Source organism: Geotrypetes seraphini, chromosome 1 (assembly GCF_902459505.1).
Source record: "Geotrypetes seraphini chromosome 1, aGeoSer1.1, whole genome shotgun sequence".
NCBI classification, from domain to species: domain Eukaryota; kingdom Metazoa; phylum Chordata; class Amphibia; order Gymnophiona; family Dermophiidae; genus Geotrypetes; species Geotrypetes seraphini.
Window position 1 is genome coordinate 509,082,156 of NC_047084.1, and position 16,690 is coordinate 509,098,845.

Consider the following 16,690-nt stretch of genomic DNA (forward strand, 5'->3'; position numbering starts at 1 on the left):
TTTCCCTCAGAGGATGGTCCATGTGGGCACTATAAGAAAAGCACATGCTCATTAAGAAGAGAGAACAAAGAGAAAATAAGTCCCTGAAGCGAAGAGCCACAGCCTTTGAGCTGAACTGTGGAAAGCAACAGCAGTTGAAAAAGACAAACTATGGGACACAATTAAACTTTCTGCTAGCACAAAATAATTATTCTAAATCCCTAATCTGTATCAGGTTCCTATCCTAAAGCGCTGACTTGCAAAAATGTAAACTAAAATTTGGCTCACGACTCCACCCACAAGCCATGCAGGGGAACAAAACTTTTTTTAAAATTATTTTTTATTTATTTATTTTCAACACATACCTCGGCTCCTGCTTTCACATACGCTATACCTGCTAAAAGCATGCTGGATAAACCAGCAGGCACTCCTTCCCAACTGCCAGAACATGTAACTGCCAGAACATGTAACTGGCTCAACTCTCTTTAAATCATTCACTTCCTGTAACAAATCCACTTCACTCAAGATTAAACTCTAGATCCTTATTGCGTGTCTGAAAACACCTTCTCAATTCACATTCGTTTTCTTTAAAGAGAAATATAGTCTTGAAAGTCTACACCCAGTCCTAATCAAATTTGTATCATGACTCCTATTTCTCCATACTTTTCCTATAACGCTAGCAATTCAAAATATTCAAGCTACATAAAATCCTTTCTTTGTGCTAGGATGCATCCAAAGTCACATGGCTCGCAGGCTGCAATCAGCTCCTGAAACGCTTGAAAAAGTTCAGGCAAAGCTAAACACTGAGCTATGCAAACTCTGATTTCCCAATACGCTGATCTCGGCATACAGAAGCCCTTTTAACTTAAATCAACATATTTAAACTACGTAAGCTTTTCTTTTTTCCTGCTGCTCCGGAAATAAATTTAAACCACATACATGAAGTTCGCATGCCTTGCTAAACTACCAGTTCTCAATAAAAGCTTTTAATATGCAAACAGACTTGCTCCGAGACTACTTAAAGAAGAATCCTTTGTTCTAACTCCCTCAGCCCTGCAAACCTCTGTCCATCCTACACACTGAGTCCCTCTGGATCCTTGTATTAAAGGAACTCCATGCTTCTTCAATCCTCCCTCCCCTCTTTGGAGAAAAAAAGGGGCGTCCAAAAGCTCACCTTCTATCTCACTGGAAGGCATAGAGAAGGAGGAGGTGAAATCCCACACTGAAACTTTTTACAAGTGAACAAAAGAAAAGCCAGATGGCATTTTTTTTTCTTCACAGACAGAAATCAGTAACATAATGCAGACACAGCTCGGCTCAACAGAGAGCACAAACAGATTTAAAAGATACCAAAGCTGCCAGTTTTTTGTACAAGACTCGTCTTTCTTAGGAGGGGGAGGATCCTTAGTGCCTTTCTGACAAAACACAAATCTCGCTTACCTTATAAGCAAGACACAGTAAGATACAATGTAAGATAAATCTTATACTCTAAGCGATAGAAAAAAGCGCATGCACAAAGCTTTTACCCCACAGACGACAGAGCAGGCAGGCGTGTCTATTAATATCATTCTTCCCAAAAGAACATGTGGAAACTCAAATGTACTACCGGAGTTCCCCAAACTCCGTGAGGCTTTCCAAAAGCCTTAATTAGGTAACAGGAGTTGTCAAAACTCTGTGAGAGGCTTGCCAAAAGCCTCAAGAGACTTGCCAAAAGCCTCAATAACAAATGAGGGTTTGGAAAAGGACAGAGACACCAGTGAGCACTAGAGGACAGAATTCAAGATTCAGAAATCTATTCTCACTGGAGCCCTGGCACCAATCCAAATCTGGACAAAGACCCCAGCTGAAAAGGTTCTGGTCCCAATACTGCCACACACTCTCTGCCATCTGAAAGTCAGATGCATCTGGGGATAGTCTCTTTTAGAAAGAATAAACACACATATATCCTACTTTATTCAGTAAACAACCATATATTTATAGTCCCCCCTTTGTACATGTGCAGTCACAAGTTAGTTATGGGTGTAGCTTCTAAGGAAATCTAAGTTTCGTTTTACAGGAAAGCAGGGAGGGGGGAGGGAAATTCCACAGCCAGTACAAATAGTCATAGTTACAGATAATAAAAAGAAAAAATGTTTTGTGATTTCTTGTGTAGCATAATATGCTTACAAAGAATATACCCCTACAATACTGTGTGTTGGAATCGGATTGCTGCCATTTCAGAGAGAGCCTAGCATAGGGGTCTCAAAGTCCCTCCTTGAGGGCTGCAATCCAGTCGGGTTTTCAGAATTTTCCCAATGATTATGCATGAGATCTATGTGCATGAACTGCTTTCAATGCATATTAATTGGGAAAATCCTGAAAACCCGACTGGATTGCAGTCCTCAAGGAGCAGTAATGGCTCTGATGGATCTAATTAAGCAAGCATTTACTCTGTTGTATTACTGTTCAATATATATATTACATCTGCGGCCTTTGATGCAATTGATCACTCATTACTGTTATATAGATTGAGTTAATTGGAGATTAGTGGTAATGTTTTGAACTGGATAGAGGGATTCTTGAAGTATAGAACTTACCAGTTTTGTAAAGGCCACGATTAATCTTGACCTTGGAATTTAACAAGTGGTACGCCACAGCGATCACTTCTATTACTCATATTATTCAATGTATATACAGTATAAGAGCCTTGGGTTCTCTTTTTACTGGTCTCAGTGTTTTAGTATATTCGTATACTGATGATAAACCGGTAGTTCTACTTTGTCCATTTATTAGAAAATTTGAAGATCCATCAGTTTATCTGAAACAAATTATAGTGAAAATAGATTCTTGGGCCATCAACAATTTTCTGAAGCTTAAATAGACTTAAAATGAAACTTACTTGGTTCTAAGATTATGAAAAGTTGTCCTCTAAGGTTCCACATTTGAATACAGGTGAGGCTCTTAAGATTGAGAATAGCTCAAGGATTCTTGGTGTTGTAATAGATTCAAAGATTGAGTTTAAATGCCACCTGAATGCCTTATCAAGAAAATATTTCTTTCATTTAAGACAATAATTGTTGTGACCTTGCTATTTTAGAGTACTATCCCAATTCATACTATTACCTTAATTGAATTGCTGTAATTCTTTTTATACGAGGGGGTGCTGAAAAGTTCTCAGCCCAATCAAGAAGAGAATGAACTTTATGAACAGGGATTTGAACAACTATATGGACAAGGCTACATGGACAAGACTACTCCACTGCTTATTTTCCCCTCTTTATGCCTCCATTATGCTCTTCAGTCCATACCCCACCACTACTACAACCATTTATCATTTCTATAGCGCTGAAAGGCGTACGCAGCGCTGTACATTTTAATATACAATAGACAGTCCCTGCTTAGAAGAGCTAACAATCTAATTTGACAACCAGGTCATCTCAGGGTTGTGGATATTATGGTAGAGGAAATGATACAGTGGGTATAGGTATCTGACAGCAGTGAGTAAGAGTTAAGAGTTGAAAGCAGTTTCAAAAAAGTGGGCTTTTAGCTTGGATTTCAATACTACTAGTGATGGAGCATGACGTATTGATTCAAGCAGCCTGTTCCGGGCATATGGTGTGTCAAGAAAGAAGGGACGGAGTCTGGAGTTGGCAGTGGAGGAGAAGGATACAGATGAGGGGTTTGCCCGATGAATGGAGTTCACGGGGAGGAGCATAGGGGAAGATAAGTGAAGAGAGATACTGGGGTGGGGGGCTTCAGAGTGAATGCACTTGTAAGTCAGTAAGAGGAGTTTGAACTGTATTCGGAAATGGATGGAGAGCCAATGAAGTGACTTGAGGAGAGGGGTAATGTGAGAATAGTGGCTCTCACGGAATATGAGTCATGCAGCAGCATTTTTAATGGATTGAAGAGATGAGAGACAGGTCTGCGAGGAGCCTGAGAGAAGTACGTTGCAGTAGTTTAAGCATGAGGTGACGAGAGCGTGGATAAGGGTTTTGGTAGTGTGTTCAGAGAGGAGAAGACTGATTTTGGTAATATTATAGAGGAGGAAGTGACAGGTCTTGGTGGTCTGTTGGATCTGACCACAAAGGATAGAGAGGAGTCAAAGATCACCCCAAGGTTGCAAGCTGATGAGAAGGATAGTGTTATCCACAGAATTAGAGAATGGTGAAAGGGGGAAGGTGAGTTTAGGTGGAAAGATAAGGAGTTCAGTTTTAAAACCAACCCTGTTATGATCCCCATGCTACTCAAATCCCTCTCCCTCAACTATGCATACCCTCATCTCACCTTGTTCCCCTCCGTAAATGTTAACATGTAAACCTCACCTTATCCTTAGATTATACAAATATATAGACTTTGTGGCAGTGTATGTCCCTTCAATGTTAAATTGTAATCCTTAATATTGTACCTAAGCTTTATCTGCTTTTATAACCTTCCTGATCTATTACACCACTCTCTGAATCTATGTTTGTTCTACTAGTAACCCGTTCTCAGAAACTGTGTTTGTTCTACTGTTATCCACTCTGAGCTTTCCGGGTAGGGTAGGACATAAATCAAAATAAATAAATATGGTTCAATCAATGATCTGAAACAATGTCAAAACATAGAGTTTTGTTTCAGCAAATTGGCACTTAATGAAATAAGATAGCATTCTTTTCAGCTACAGTGGCAAAATAACGCTCAGAATTTAGGAGATCGGTTGATTGGGCTGAGAACTTTCCAGCACCCTCTCACAAACCCAGCTATGCTAACTGCCTTTACCACATCCTCTGGGAACAAGTTTCAGAGCTTAACTATTAATTATACTAAATGTCAGATTATTTCTAGCTCAAATAATTTTAAAACCATACTTTCCATTTTTAAAATTCAAATTTACTGATATGTGTTAGCCTCTGGATTAAAGTTATATTGTGCAATTCTAATGTCTGTAAGAAAATAATTTCCAATTAAAAATTGTATTGTCACTTAAAAATGACTGAATGAAAAAATTCACATTTCACCCAATACTTTGTTAAAATTAATCTTTGGCACATTTATCTTTCTCATTCACCAAAGTTTATAAACGCACATCTGTACTTTATTCAAGCCCCATAAAGGAACACAAATTAGCTATTTTAATTCTCATTTATAATGTCTCTACATTAAAACAAGAAAGGAAGAAATTATCAATGTGGTTTACCATTAAGAAGGGTTATTTTACTGTTAACCCAGGTTATTAGCTAGGACTCATTGCATAAAATGGAACCTGTACTAAAACAGCCCAAGTTAGTTGTTAAATAACCCATATTAATAGTAGGCCATATTGATAACTGCCTTTCTCACCCCTAAATGCTGCTATGGTAACTGTATATCATCTATCCAAATTATGAGAAACACAATTTTAACTTCTCTTGAAACTGGGTTTCATTTTTTGCCTTTGGTTTCAGAGAGGTTCCTGATAACTGCCACCTGAGCCACTAAGGGCTCCTTTTACTATGGTGCGCTAGCGTTTTTAGCGCGCATTGTCCCCCGCGCTACGCGTAAAAACTAACACCAGCTCAATGGTGGCGTTAGCGTCTAGCGTGCACGGCAATGTAGCGTGCGCTAAAACCGCTAGCGTAGCATAGTAAAAGGAGCCCTAAGAAATGTTCCTTATAGCAAGTGAAGTAACTCTCCATCCTCCCCAGTGAAGCAATCACCACCACAGCTCAATGGTACAGTAAGTTCTGGGGTCTGAACAAAGCTCTAGGGCCAGGGGTGTCCAACCTGCGACCCGATGGCCTCATGTGGCCCTGTGAAGTATTTTGTGCGGCCCCGGTCGAGGGTGATGCAGTGTTTTCCTCTGCTGCCCCCGGGTGTTTACCATCTTACCGGCTCCCTCCTCTGTCTTGCAGCGTTTGTGTGTTTGTGCGGCCCCAGAAACATTTTTTTCGGCCAATGCGGCACAGGGAAGCCAAAAGGTTGGACATCCCTGCGTCTAGGCCCATAAGCAACACATCACTTATAAATTGTAACATAAACTTGTACTGAAATTATGGCAAATCCAACGCAAATCGTAACCTGTTAACTGTATTCTATGTATTTCTAACCTGTAACCCATTCTGAGCTCCTTGGGGACAATGGGATATAAAAGAAACTAAATAAATATATTAAACTAGTCTTTAAGCACGTTACATTAACGGGTGCTAGAATAGATGTGTCTGTCTGTCTGTGTTTCTTTATCTCTCTCTCACTGGCCGCTGTCTGTGTTCTTCTGTCTTCCCTCCCTCACCCCCCCCCCCCCCCGAGCAAAGCTGTCTGCCCCCAGCATGCACCTCCCCCCAAAGCAGCCCCCTTTCCCTCTCCCTAACTGTCTCTCCATGGCCCTCTTCTGTCTTCCCCCCCAGAGCAAAGCTGTCTGTCCCCAGGACACCTCCCCCCCAAAGCAGCCCACTTTCCCGCTCCCTATCTCTCCATGGCCCCTTCTGTCTCCCCCAGCACAACCCTCTCCCCAAAGCAGCCCCCTTTCCCTCTCCCTGTCTCTCCATGGCCCCTTCGTTCTTCCCCGCCAGAGCAAAGCTGTCTGTCCCCAGCACACCTCCCCACCAAAGCAGCCCCCTTTCCCTCTCCCTATCTCTCCATGGCCCCTTCTGTCTCCCCCCAGCACACCCCTCCCCCCAAAGCAGCCCCCTTTCCCTTTCCCTCTCCCCCTGGCTCCCGGTATTGATCCCCTTCTTACCCTCCCTCCATACCGGCGTCTTCTGGCCTGCTCCTCTTCAAAGCAGCCTGCGATCGTGGTGGTCAGCTTTAGCGAACCTCGCAGGCCGCTCTCCAACTCAGTAGCATGTTCCCTCTGATGCGATCCCGTGAGTCAGAGGGAATGTGCTACTGAGGTTGGAGAGCGGCCTGCGAGGTTCTTTAAAGCCGGCCATGATCGCAAGCTGCTCTGAAGAGGAGGATCAGCGGCGGCGGCAGCGGTGAGCGAGGGCGGGAGGTGTGTTCCCTGCCGAGGACGCGGGCAGGGAGAGAGCTTGCCTGCGCTTCTGGTTGGTGAGTGAGGGCGGGAGGAGGGGAGTGGCCAGAATGTTCCCTGCCGCCGGATTCTAAAATGAAACACCGCCACGGATCACACACCACAGCAGCAGGGATCACGCTGTCTTAACAGTGCATGCGCCGGTAAGTTTTTATTATATAGGATAAATAAATAAATCGTTCCTTACAGACATCGGCATATGTAACAAAAAAAGTGTGAGGCCTTCCCCTCTGCTTCTGTATTCTCTGCTGCATCCGGCCTACTCTGACCTGATCTCAGTATGTGCATGGGAGGAAAGCTGGCTCCACATTTTCATTTTGTTCATAAACCTGCCACTTGTAACAGCAGTAATGGTAGCAGGACTTGGAAGTGATCAGTGGTCAGCAGAAAACAGCACTTACGCTATTTGTTTTGTTCTGCAGACAACTGCCCCCCCCCCCCCGAAAAACTGGCAAGATCAGCTGTCCTACCAGAGTGAGAAAGTATAGGCCAGTTAGCCAACAAATATAATTAGGATTGTAATACTAGCTATCATTGGGCATGGCTTCTGAAAAAAAAAAAAGATTGTTAGATAGTTGATATTGCTAGAATCCACGGAAAAGCAAAATGGCTGTAAACTGAAAAGCCATTCATTACTTTGGGAGCCAGAATTAATTTTTTTCCAGCATTTTGCTGGAAAATTGGCTACAGTTTCACAGCAGTTTTCATTTCCCCCTCAACTGGCATGTGGAAATAGCCATCAAGCAATTAGATCAAATTGAAGTTAAAGGGCTTCTGGTTGTCTTTAACCTAGCCAACTCTGAAACTGTGATCAAAGCCTGTAGGGTTTTCTGGAGGCTGAGGAAAGGTCTAAAAACCCTCTATGGTCAACATGCAAAAATCTGGTGGCAATTTTGCAGTATAAAATAAGACATATATATTGTCATTATACATTCATAGACTTTTTTTTGTTACCAATTAGTTATTGAAACTCAAATCATTAGAACTACATAATTCTGTTCCTACTGGTAGCTAGGAGGTAATTGGGAAAAAGGTACTTGACATCTTATTGAAATGCAAATCCACATGAAGAGCAGATTCATGGTCTGCTAATAGTTCATTATGCCTGTTAATGCTTCATTTTAATTTTGTATTTCCTTTCATCTTCTTTTCTGATTTTTCTGTGCATTAATCTTTTTCAAGCTTTAATTCTTACACGGAAGACAGGAGTAGGTTTTGCAGCTCATTCAGATATTATTTGCATGCTGAGAGTGTTTTCTACCAATGGTAATCATCTTTGAGACAGTCTCACAGAATACTGAATTTTCAAAAGAAATGTTTTTTTAACATTTTTTTTTTAAAGTTTCAAACCATGTTCAGTCATTTTGGCTGGCTTCTTTCAATTATGGAAGCTTGCAGCTTAAATGATGTTTTCACTAAGGTAAATGTTTGTTTCCCATACTGGATGATTAAATAACACACAGTAGTATAACTTGAATGAAATCAGGGGACAACAGATTTAGCAAATGCTCTCCATAAATTACTGGTGAATATGAAACTGATAAAAAATATTTGAATTTTACAACTTCAGTGAGTGCTGGTACCCCTCCTTGGATCTCCAGTCTCTCTGGACCTCATATCAATAGCTTCCAGTTTTTCCATTCAACCTCTTCACTTGTCTTGGACACCTCCACTTTCAGACCCCAAATTCCTCACTTAATGCTGACCCTATCTAGCTTCCCCCTTCAGTCCTTTGATTACTTGCCTTATGCTCTGCTTCCCACTTGTAAACCTCCAACCTTTGGCTGTTGTCTTCTCCTCCCCCCCTCCTCCCGATCTCTAATAAATTTGATTCTGTCACTCTCAACTCAAACTCATAGCTTTGGTAGTGATACTGAAAGCAGATTGAATGAGCTTGGGGTCTGAGCCAGCTCTTGCTCACAGCACTTCAGTGGCCCTGCTTCCTACATCAATACCCAAAAAGGGTTGGGAACACTGAGATGCTGTGCATATGGACTAGATCAATCCTGACTACTCATCCTGTTGTTGATCCCTCCCATTAAGGTGGGCTTGAAACTGTATAGTTTCCATGATCACTAACTAATGGAATAACTCTGTGGGGAAGATTTTCTCAGAAGGCAATGGGATGACTTTGGGTTTGGACAAATTGTAAAAAGGCAAACATCTGGAATGGAAATATAAGGCAAACTAAAATCATCTCTCTGGTAGAAGACTGCAGTATAAAATAGTTTGAACAGAAAGTGTATATAAATTAGAGAATGACACGGACAAATTTTTCCCCGTCCCCGCAGGAATTCAATTTCTCCATCCCATCCCTGTGAGTTTTGTCTTTGTCCCTGCCACTGCCCTATAAGCTCTGCCTTAACCACACAAGCCTTGATCACTTATGATTTTACAGCGTTTGAGGCTTGAGCAGATGAGGATGGAGCTTGCAAGAATGGGGGCAGGGACAGGAAAAGAACTCGACGGGACAGGAAAACAAGTTCCTGCAGGGACAGGAAAAATTTCTACCCGTGTCATTCTCTAATATAAATGTGAATATATAATAATCCAGGAAAAATAATTATGACAAGATTAGCAACGCATACCACAGAGACCATACCAGCAAATTAATCAGGTTGATTAAACATGGCTGAGCCTCCCCAGACACCTTTTATTTTTAGATGCAAGGAACCAGTTTAAATTTTTGAAGAGGGGAGGGTGAAAGGATGACAAGGTATGTAAATAGTTGCTGCAGATCTGTGAAGCATTGCAGGTTAAAGGGAAATTAAGATTTGTTTTGTGTGTGTGGTGGAAAGTTGGCACCAATCTGATCTGAGGATGGAGTGCATGGGAAGCCGAGTTTTTGGTGGGCTGAGAAAGTTTTTCTGAGGGAGCTCAAGAGTGGTAGGTCAACAAGGCGCAGTGGTTAAAGCTACAGCCTCAGCATCCTGAGGTTATGGGTTCAAACCCACGCTGCTCCTTGTGACCCTGGGCAAGTCACTTAAGCCCCCCATTGTCCCAGGTATGTTAGAAAGATTGTGAGCCCGCCGGGACAGAGAAGGAAAATTGCTTGAATACCTGAATAAATGCATGTAAACCGTTCTGAGCTCCCCTGGGAAGACGGTATAGAAAATTGAATAAATAAATAAATAAATTTAAGGAGAGATGGTTGTATCTCTACTTACCTTTAGTGCAGCAGAGCTACCTCGCTCAGAAGAGTAGAAAAAGAAAATATTCTTCATATTAGAGATTTATTTTGTGTACTGAGCTACATAGGTTGGGTGGATGGTGGCGGCAAGTGGGTTCTTCATCCAGGCTTAAGGTGGAAGTGAAGGCCAGGGCACTGTTGCAGTCTGTTGTGAGCCACTAGTCAACTGCGCAGTTAATTTTGGTTCTGCAGTTTGCCAGGAGAGGTTGCTCAAACAACAACGACATCAGGACCCCCATGATCCTAAAGCTGGCCGGGGTTATACAGATGGGTTGGGGGCTTGTTAGAGTTGGTTTTAGGGGTGGGTGGGTTGGCTGGCATCAGAGAGTGAGTGGGGCAGGTTCGTGGATTTTAAACTGATTTTTGAAAGTGAACTGTATGAGAATATTTTTATGCACATTAAAGTCATTGATATGGCATGTAGGAAAGTGGGCATGAAGGGCAAGACCAAGATATAAGGTGAAGAGGACATGAGGATGTGCAGTAAAAGAGGTTCTAAAAAAACCCTCAGGTTTAGAGATGATTGTGTTAATATTCAGTCAGTTGCTCAATCATCCAGCACGGCTAATGGAAGTGGAGTGTATGATAGGAAAGGGTACTTGGTCTCAGACAAAAAGTTGACATGGAGTGAGAGGCTCAGCAGCCAATAGGAGAGCACCACTGAATACAAGAGAAGCGGAGTAGTGACTCAGCTGATAAGCTGTTGACTGCAGCAGGAGATGAAGATTTGTTGACTGGTGAGTTTGATGCCAATCTTTTTCCTCAGAGTGTTTTGAGCAAAGATAGTACAAGGAAGTTTGGAGGGGAATGGGTAACAGGGTTTCATTGTGTAAAAAATTGAAAGATAAGACATTTACGTTGGACACTGAAAAAATTAAGGAGAAATCATTGCCTAGGCACACTGAGGATTCCTCGGACACGATCTCCTCTTCTGATTCTGAGGAGGATCTTTTGTTGGAAACATGTGTGCAGGCTCTTGCAGTTGAAGATCAATTTGTTAGGAGCACGTTTGAGCTAGTCCCAGGAGTCTAGGCATAGCCACACTTGATGCACGATTGCCCCTCTTGATAATCATTTGTCATTGAAGCTGAAGTGTAAGATTTTACATGGTAGATATATTGATTTGTTTTCATTGTTAGAAAGTGCAGTGAAGAAAAAAAGGAAAGTTAACAAAAATGAAAATTGAAAGAAAATAACTAAGGGCTCCTTGCTCCTTTTACTAAATGGCAGTAGAGGTTTCTACTGCGGGCTGGCGAGTTATTTATTTATTTAAAAATTTTATAGTTCGCTACATTCATAACAACATTCATAAAAGCTAATGTCAAACAAATATTCAACATACAATTAAACATACTAAAATGTATAGGTTTTTTTTGTATTTACTATGGGGCTCATAATCGAAAGAGAAAAACGTCCAAAAACTGGCCTAAGTCAGCACTTGGATGAACCTTTCTCAAAAACGTCCAAGTGCCGATAATAAAAACGGGTTTTGGATATATTTCTAAACAACCTAGGCCTTCATAGTGCCGCTGAACAACCAAAGCTAAACGGGGCATTTCGGGAGGCATGTCGAGGGTGGGAGTTGGGCGGGACGTGGGCCGGCTTAGACTTAGTCGTACAGCATGTATAACCGAAAGTTATATAGCCCATGATCGACGGAACTTGGACGTTGTGACTTAGACCATGTAAAACATGGTCTAAGTCACAAAAACCCACCTAAAGTCACCAGATAAGCACTGCAAACACATAAAACAGACCCCCACACACACTACCCCAGTGATCACCGACCCCCCCATCCCCATAAAAGTTTTAATCACAAGTTTAAAATTTAGTCTCCAGACCATCATCAGCTGGCTGCCTGGCATAGGAAAGCCTAGTCGTGCTGCACAGAGACGTCTTAAACCATTTTGGGGGTGGGTTAGGGATCCATGGAGAGAAGGACTCATGCCCATAAGCCCCTGTAATCACTACATTGATATTGAAACATGTGCACTCCCCTATACACCCCCAAAACCCTTTTGTACTAGCATATAAGTGGCTCCTGTAGCCATAAGGGCTATTGGGTTGGTAGATAAGTGGGTCTAGGGGATTATGGAGGTGGTTTGGGGGGCTCACCGTAACCTATAAGGGAGATGTAGGGAGGAGAAGCCACTGTTTAGGTGGCATGTCTGGGTGTGCAGTCCATCACTTTGCAGACCCCTCCCACGTCCAACAGGGCTTGTTCTAGGCGTTTTGGACTTGGACGGAAAGTTGGATGAAAATGTGGTATAAAGATGGATGATTTAGTGGCTTGGACAATCAGATCGGCAGGACGTATAATTAGATGATTTTTGAAATGAAAAAAAAGTTGGATGTATCTTTCAAAAATGTGTCTTAAGCTCTTTTTAACTTTGGACGACTTGAGAGATGGACGTAAAAGGACTTAGACATCCCTTTCGATTATGCCCCTCCACATATACAGAAATTTATAATAAAAAAAAACCGGCCTGCCAGCCAAATGATTAAGAAAAAATATCAATTTATTTATATTGCCTCTCAAATAATATTAGCCTCCTTTACAAAGCTGCGCTAGCATTTATAGCGCTGGCCGTGGCAGTAACAACTCCGACGTTCATAGGAATTGTATGAGCATCAGAGTTCTTACCGCAACGACTTGCACTAAAAATGTTAGCGCGGCTTTGTAAAGGAGGGGGATAGTTTTTATGAGTTTTGTAAGTTGCATCACATCTGAAGACTGTTTAATTTCAATTGGTAGCAAATTCCAAAGTACGCTCCTTGTACTGACAGCATAGATTGATGAATTCTTGTTGATCTTATCACATTCAATGACAGAATTTCAAGTTTCTCTGGCTGAAAAAGACAAAACATAGGAATTCTATGAGTGTCAGAGCATTTAACTCGCCGGCCCATGGTAGAAGCCTCTACCGCCGTTTCGTAAAACCCAGCGTAAGATTCTTTCAACTATATTAGTCCTTCACCTAAAAGCTGGATTCTGTAACCGGTGTCTGTCAAAAACAACACCGGTTACAGAATCCCCCCCCCTACAACGATCCAGGCAGGAGGGAGCCCAAACCCTCCTGCCCCGCGGCACCCTTGACATGATCGGGGCAGGAAGGAGCCCAAGCCCTCCTGCCCTGCTGAAAACTCACCCGCCCAACACGATCAGGGCAGGAGGGAGCCCAAGCCCTCCTGCCTTGTCGAAACCCCCTACCCTCCACCCCCTACTAAAATACGGGCAGGAGGGATCCCAGGCCCTCCTACCCTCAATGTAACCCCCCCGATCGCCCCCCCCCGAGCCCCCAATCTTGGCACCCGTCCGCCCGACCAACGATTTTCAGGTACGGGGAGGGGGGTGGGGATGCCGATTGGGGGCTCGGGGGGGGCGATCGTGGGGGGTTACATTGAGGGTAGGAGGGCCTGGGATCCCTCCTGCCCGTATTTTAGTAGGGGGTGGGGGGTAGAGGGTTTCAACAAGGCAGGAGGGCTTGGGCTCCCTACTGCTCTGATCGTGTCGGGTGGGTGGGTTTTCAGCAGGGCAGGAGGGCTTGGGCTCTTTAAGGTTTTTTATTTGATAGGAAAAACAGGAGCAACCATCATCTGCACAGTGTCAACCCTATCCTCCCGGTCACACATCTCCTTTACTGTGTAAAGAAAATGCTTTTCAGTCATAAGCAAGGTATTCTTTATTGTCTGCTGAAGCAATGCACCTAAATATTGAATACCATCCTTTCCAAAGAAAAGGATAGGGGTCTAGCAAAGATTTTACACAGTGAACATTAAGAGGTAACACCTCAGATTTACTTCAGGTATCAATCAGCAAAGCCGGAACAGAATGCTCCAGTTGTGTGAAATGTAACAAAATATCATCAGCGTATGCCAAAACTTTATACATACAACCCCCATAAGGAATCCCCTTTATATTTGCGGATTGCTGGATGTCCAATAATAAACTTTCTAAAACTATGTCAAATAGTAGCGGGGAAAGTGGGCAACCTTGTCAAACCTCTCGAGAAAGAGAAAACTGCAAATTCTAGTAGTAGGGCAACTACATATGGTACTAATCATCTTTATAAAACTGGGTCCAATACCAAACCATTGCATCGCTATATAATAAAAGACCACTCAATCTGATCAAAGGTTTTCTCGGCTCAAGGAGACCAAGAAGGCCAGCTCTTCTAAGGTTTTGGCTAATGAGATAAGCTGTAAAACCAACCAGGTATTATTAGATATAAAAAGAATGGAGTCAGTCCAGAGGGCTGCTACAAAGTTGGTTAGTGGCCTTTATCATAATCATATGGGGACAAACAGAGAATTTAATATGTATACTCTAGAGCAGTGTCTCTCAAACCTTTTTTAGCTCTGGCACACTAAACGGAGCAAATGTTTTTCACAACATGTTATAACTGAAATTATAAAATTGCAAAACCAACAAAAAATTAAATTTGAGAGTTATTTATTTAAAGTTCTTTAAGCTAAGTATTGGTAATTGTAATAATGGTGGGTGGGAGAGGGGTGAAAATGATTTCTCATATATTTATTGATTGACTAGTCTTTAAGCCCGTTACATTAACGGGTGCTAGAATAGATGTGTGTGTCTGTCTTTCTTTCTCTCTCTCCTTGGCTGCTTTCTGTCTGTCTTTCTTTCTGGTTTTTTTTTCCTCTGCTGTCCACCACCACCCCTTGACAGCTCCCCCTGTCCAGCAGTAGCCCTTCTCCCTTCCTTTTATCTCCCCCGTATCCATCAGCACCTCTTCCGTGCTCCCCCTGTCCCTCTTCCCTGCTCCCCCGTCCATCAGCACCTCTTCCGTGCGCCCCATCCCTATTCCCTGCTCCCCCTGTCCAGCATGTTTGTTTGTAGCCTGTTGAGGATAGCGGCTGGCTGTAGCAAACCTCGCAGGCCACTATGCACCTCAGTAGCAAGTTCCCTCTGACCCGATCGCGTACGTCAGAGGAAACGTGCTACCAAGCTGCTGAGCGGCCTGCGAAGTTTGCTACAGCCAGCCGCTATCCTCACCAGGCTCCTTTGAAGAGCGGCATTGGCAGCGGTACTGGGCAGTTTCACAGCAGCGGCGGCCACTGCGGCCGGCAATTGGGCAGTGACGACGCGGCTCTGGTGCCGCTGAGAGAGAGCTTGCCTGCAATTCCTCCAGCAGCAGCGGTTGGTGAGTGAGGGCGGGAGGAGGAGAGCCACCAGAATGTTCCCTGCCGCCGTGTTCTAAAATAGAATTCGGCCACGGAACAGAAAACACGGCGGCAGGGATCACAAAACCCTAATTGCGCATGCGCACTTAGGGTTTTATTATATAGGATGTAAGTGCTGTTTTTCAAATTACTGGTATGTATTCCTTTATGCACTGTTTTTAGACTGAAAAATTAATAAAGATATAAAAAAAAAAATAATGGTGAAACTAATGTAGATAGAATAGAATTGTTAATCAATGTGATGGATGAGCTTGTTTTTGAGTACAAATTAACTCAAAATGTAGCTCGATAGTTGACAAGCAAACACGCATTTCATCATTCATGATCTGCAGTCTTTCTCTTTTTTTAAAATTTAATTTCTGTCAGAGTTGAAAATCCAAGTTCACAAAGATAAGAAGATCCAAATGGTAATAAAGCCGTGATTGCTTTGTTGCTCAAGTTAGGATATTGGCTACAAATTGAGATCCAAAATGCTGACAATTCTTGCTCAGCAAATGACATTTTGTGAACTAGGTCATTCTTAAGATCGATGAGATTTTCTTCTTCAGCCATCGTCAGCCATGTACAGTAATCCCACTGGAATTTGCGGGTGTTCCATTCCAGGAACCCTCGCTAATTTTGAAAAACTGCAAATATGGTTTTTATGCAGGGGAGACAGGAGAGGGCAGCTGAAGAGGCAGGAGAGAGCAGCTGGAGCGCCAGCGAGTGAAGGAAATCACTCGTTGTATGCTCCGACCGCCTCTTCCTGTAATAAAGTCTGGCCTTACCAATCAGGAGCTGCGTGTCAAAGATTCAGTGCTCAATCTTCAGACATGAATTACGATTCAAAACATGTACCGCAAATCCTCTCTTTCAACCTTGCTTTGAAGGTTTGCCATCAATGCAAATGCTGATACATTTGTTCCATCGCAATCCTCTCGATTCAACATTTTGGTTCACCATCTTGAATATATCAAGCTTGAATATATCATCTCCTGTGGTTTTCTCCTTCAAATCACAACAAAAGAAAATCATATTTTTGATTTGTCCATCAATGATAATGCACAGTATCGCAAGCAATTGAGCTTTTCCACCAATGTCTATACTTTCATCAATTTGTAGTGCCCACAACTTGTCGATTTCCTCTTTTGCACTCATGAAATGCTCTTTGAGCTGATCATCAATGTCTTGTGACATATCTTTAATTCTACGAGCAATTGTATCAGATGACAATGGAATATGCCTCACTTGTTCAATGGCTTCATGGCTGATCATGGACTCAATGGCAATCTCCAATGCTGGCAAAATAACATTTTCAGCATCTGCATGTGTTTTCTTCTTTTTTGCTAAAAGCCTCGCAATCTTGTAAC